The sequence below is a fragment of the Pezoporus occidentalis genome, unplaced genomic scaffold, assembly GCF_034315485.1.
Source record: "Pezoporus occidentalis ecotype Australia unplaced genomic scaffold, CSIRO_AGI_Poc_V1 ctg1433, whole genome shotgun sequence".
NCBI classification, from domain to species: domain Eukaryota; kingdom Metazoa; phylum Chordata; class Aves; order Psittaciformes; family Psittacidae; genus Pezoporus; species Pezoporus occidentalis.
In genome coordinates this window covers 13,969-18,661 of record NW_026913245.1, presented here as the reverse complement: position 1 = coordinate 18,661, position 4,693 = coordinate 13,969, and the positions used below count along the sequence as shown (strand labels likewise).

The 4,693-nt window shown below is 43.2% G+C and overlaps 1 pseudogene; it reads right to left on the bottom strand.

The window, feature by feature from the left end:
• Positions 1–2,821: 2,821 nt before the first annotated feature.
• LOC134159283 (olfactory receptor 5T17-like) lies at positions 2,822–3,783 on the bottom strand (annotated as a pseudogene).
• Positions 3,784–4,693: the final 910 nt, after the last annotated feature.

Genomic DNA, 4,693 nt, shown 5'->3' with positions numbered 1-4,693 from the left:
CTAATTTAAAAAAAATTTTTTTTGGTTTGGAAAGGGGTTTTTTTAAAAATTAAAATTTTTTTTTAAAAAACCCCCCTTTTTTTTTGGGGTTTAATTTTTAAAAAAAAGGAACTTTTTTTTAAAAAGGTTAATTTGAACCCTTTTAAAAAGGGGGGTCCCCCAAATAAAAAGGGGAATTTTTATTTAAGGGAAAAAAAAGAGTTTAACCCCAAAATAAACCCCCCCCGAAAAATTTAAAATAAAAAAAAAGGGGTTTTTAAAAAAAGGGGGGAAAATTTTTTTAAAAAAAAGGGCCCCAAACCAAATTTTTTAATTGAAAAAGATGAAAAAAAAATGGTCTAAAAAATTTTAAAAAGAGAAATTTTTTTTTAAAAATAACCCGTTCTCTTAAAAAAGATTAAAGAACAATTCACTGGGAAGGGTTGGCAAAGACCTTTGACCCAGCCCTTAAAAACCCCAAGGGTTTTTAATTTTTGTTTTGGCAGAAACTTTAAGAACTGCCCAGGAAACCCGGGGTGGCCAAAAACACCAATTTAAAAAAGGGTAAAAGGGGGTTTAGGTCACCTTCCTGAGAAAACCCATTTTCCTTATTCCTTGTTAAGAAGCCGGGAAGGCCTAAAGGTTCTAATTTCCAAAAGGGCCCTTCAAGGACCTGAATGCCTCCGGGGGGCCAAACCATAAAGGAAGGACCAACTGGCAGGGGGGACAATTAAAAATTTCAGCAAAAAGGCGGGTGGAAACATTTATCCTGAGAGATTCTGTTTCCTTTTTGAAGAAAGGGCCAAAAGCAGAATTGAAAAACAAAAAATCAGAGGCCCCTTTAGGGAACCAAAAGAATATTTAAAAGGGGTGGGCCTCTTTACCCTTTTCCCAGGTTTCCTGCCTGTTTGGGGGGAAATTTTATGGAGGATGAAAACTGGCCCATTGTGCAAAAAGACAAATTTTAGTTTCCCTCCTAATTTTGTTATTCATCCTTTACCATATCTAGCTTATGAAAAAAGAATAGAGCTCAGGGCCCTAATAGGAAACCATTTTCCTTTAAAGACTTTCTTATTTGATTTTTTCCACTTGTAAAAAATCATTCCCTTTAAAAGGGGGAAAAACCCTGAAATGGAAAGGGGCGGTTTCCCCATTTTTAAGGCGGGGTTTAATAATTTTTTAAGGGAAAACCCCCCAAAACCAAAAGGAAAAAAGGGGGGGGGTTTGGAAAATGAAAAAATCCAATAATGAATTTACAGAATCAATGGTAATTGAGAGCTATCTGGCTCTCAAAGAAGCCAAAACACACTGATCGGGGAAAAATCCTTTAGCTGATGTGAGTAGGAATTAACTTCTATTTGGAAAGTATGTTTATAATGAACACACTGTTTGTGTGCTCTGAAAAACAACAGTATTAAGAGAACACATTGTCTTACATGTGAGGGGAACGTGGCTCCTACCTGCAGTCAGTGAAGAAGCCAGAATTGTCATTAAATGCTTGATGTCATTAAGAGCTTGGCAGGACAGAAACCTTTGATATCGGACAGCTTCCTTCAAAACCTTCACCACACCTTGTTTTCTTCCATTTTGTTGGATATTTTGGCTTAGACTATACATATAGAATCATAGAGCCACAGAAAGCCCAGGCTGGACCTCAAAATATCATCTGATCCGAGCTTTGGTGGAAACAGGAGTCTAGATGAGCAGTGTCATGTGGAGGGCTCATCACTGTCTGATGAATTACCCCACTCTGGTGTCCTTATTTCCTCTTGGGTTTAAGAAAGTTTCCAAAGCAGAGACAACTGAAATGGTCAAAGGTTTACCCACACTTGGTGCTACCTTTCCAAGGGAAGTCTTGAATGCCATAGTCCTGTGTGTGGTGGATCCGACTCAGTGAACTGGCAATAGGAACCTCAGTCTAACGTGCAGGGGAGGCACAATTGTGAATTCCAGCAATATAAGAAACAGGCTTGAGGTTCTGGAAATACATTTTATACTGAGAGCTTCATTGCATGATTCTGCTTCAATCTTTGCAGAGAAGGGATCTACAAAAAGCAGAAAGCCCTGGCTGTAGACACAAACTTCTCACATCAAATACATGACAGAGGTCCTCTCATTAAGTGCTTCTGATACCTCAAAAAGAAAGCACCCTTTGGCAGGAAGAGCTGGACATGGGCCTCTTTACCCTGTTCTGCAGGTGCTGTTAGACCAGCCTGAATATTTTGGAGGAGAATATTGGATTCTCTGGAGATGATTCAAAACCTGGCCTACATTGAAATGAGCATTAAAGACGATATTATTCAACAGCCTTATCTACCTAACAATTAGTTAACAAATCTCATCTTTAGATACCATATCTAGCTTTATCCATAGATAATAGAGAAGATAGAGATCTCAGAGCAGTGCCTAATTAGGTGAGGTTAATGCCAGTTTTTCTCTTAAAAGTACTTCATTCATTACTTTTGATTTCATTTCCTGCACTTGTACAGAAAAAAATCATTGCCCTTTAATGATAGGGGAGAAAGACCCTGAAAATGAGAAGAGGCAGGTTTTAAGCCATCAACTGGGAGATGCTGATGGCTGTGGAAGAGCATTTTCACAGGGCTAGCAAGGAGCCCAGAACTAATGTTCAGCACCCATCTCATAAGACAAAAAAAGGGGGGGGGGGGGGAATAAATGCAATAAAATACAGCAGATAAATCAGATTGATGGAGTTGTGGCACAAGCCAGTCATAGGAAGAAAGACAGACTTAAAAATGGCTCCAAACCAGATCTTTAAGGTGAAGGAATAGGGTGGGGAAACAAAAGTCCTTGGTGTCAACTGAAGCTCTGGAGACCTTTGTCACAAAACCAGCAGCTAAACATCGTGCCAAAGCTACTTCCACCTGACAAAGTCCCTCAGGGCGTTCTTCACCTCCCTGTTCCTGAGGCTGTAGATCAGGGGGTTCAGCATGGGCACCACCAGCGAGTAGAACACAGCAAAGACCTTATCCGTGCTCAGGCTGCTGCCAGACCCTGGTCGGAAGTTCAGGGCGAGGATGGACCCGTGGAAGATGGTGACTCCAGCCAGGTGAGAGGTGCACGTGGAGAAGGCTTTGTACCGGCCCCGAGCAGAGCTGATCCTTGAGACAGCAGCGAGGATGAAGGCGTAGGAGACCAGGACGGCCAAGATGGTCACCGTCTCCACCGCCCACCAAGGACAAATATCAGACACCTATTGACACGTGTGTCAGAGCAGGAGAGGGCCAGAATGGGCGTGATTTCACAGTAGAAGTGGTTGACCTTGGCTGGCTGGCATAAAGGCAGGCTGAAGGTGAACTCTGTGTGCACCCAGGAGTGCAGCAGGCCAAGCACATAGGAACTGGCCACCAGAAGCATGCAGAGCCGGTGGGACATGATGGACGAGTACAGCAAGGGTTTGCAGATGGCCATGTAGCGGTCGTACGCCATCGCAGCCAGGAGGAAGCACTCGGTGGTGCCAAAGGCTATGAAGAAGTAAAGCTGGGTTGCGCAGCCGATGACAGAGATTGTTTGCTTCTCCATCAGAAGGTTCATTAATGTCCTCGGTGCCACCACCGATGAGTAGCAAGCATCGAGGAGAGATAAGTTGCTAAGGAAAAAGTACATGGGGGACTGCAGCTGAGCGCTGCTCCTGATGAGCACAACCATGCCCAGGTTCCCCACCAGTGTGATGAAGTAAATGAGGAGGAACAGGATGAACAAAGGTGCTTGCAGTTGCGGGTTGTCCATCAGTCCCACAAGAGTCAGCTCTGTCACTTGCTTGCTTTGATTTTCCTCAGCCATCTTCTCCTAAAGCACTGTAAGATGTATTCATAGTGCCATAATAAACAGTTAATGGAGACACTCAGCACCTAAAAAGCCCATCAATCCCCAGGGTTTGGATAGCAAACCCTCTCCTTATCAGAGATCTGCTTCATTTGTGTCAACATTCATCAAAAACCAGTTTAGCAAAGCAATGAATGTTTTATTCTGGTAGCAGTCACTCTGCCAAGTGTTCCCTATTCCATTCATTCTAATACACATCTCCCTGATGTATACTCATGGTATATATCACATTCCAGGGTAACCCTCCCAAGTTCTAACAAAGAAAGTGTAAAAGAAGGGGTTCAGTGCTTCCTGTAATGAATTAGTGACATCAATAATGAAAATCTCACACTAGACCATGTCTTTTTAGAGGTGACACGGTCTAGTGTGAGATGTCCTTGCCCAAGCCTGGGAGGTTCGAACTAGCTGAACTTCAGGTGCTTTCACAGTACGCTAGAGATTGGAAGGGACCTCGAAAGATCATCTAGTCCAATCCCCCTGCCGGAGCAGGAACACCTAGATAGGGTTACACAGGAATGTGTCCAGGCGGGTTTTGAATGTCTCCAGGGAAGGAGACTCCACAACCTCCCTGGGCAGCCTGTTCCAGTGTTCCGTCACCCTCACTGAGAAGAAGTTTCTCTTCAAATTTAGGTGGAACCTCTTGTGTTCCAGTTTGTAACCACTACCCCTTGTCCTATCATTGTTTGCCACTGAGTAGAGTCTGGCTCCATCCTCGTGACACTCCCCCTTTATATATTTATATACACTAATAAGGTCACCCCTCAGTCTCCTCTTCTCCAAACTATAGAGACCCAGCTCCCTCAGTCTTTCCTCATAAGGGAGATGCTCCATTCCCTTAATCATCTTTGTTGCTCTGTGCTGGACTCTC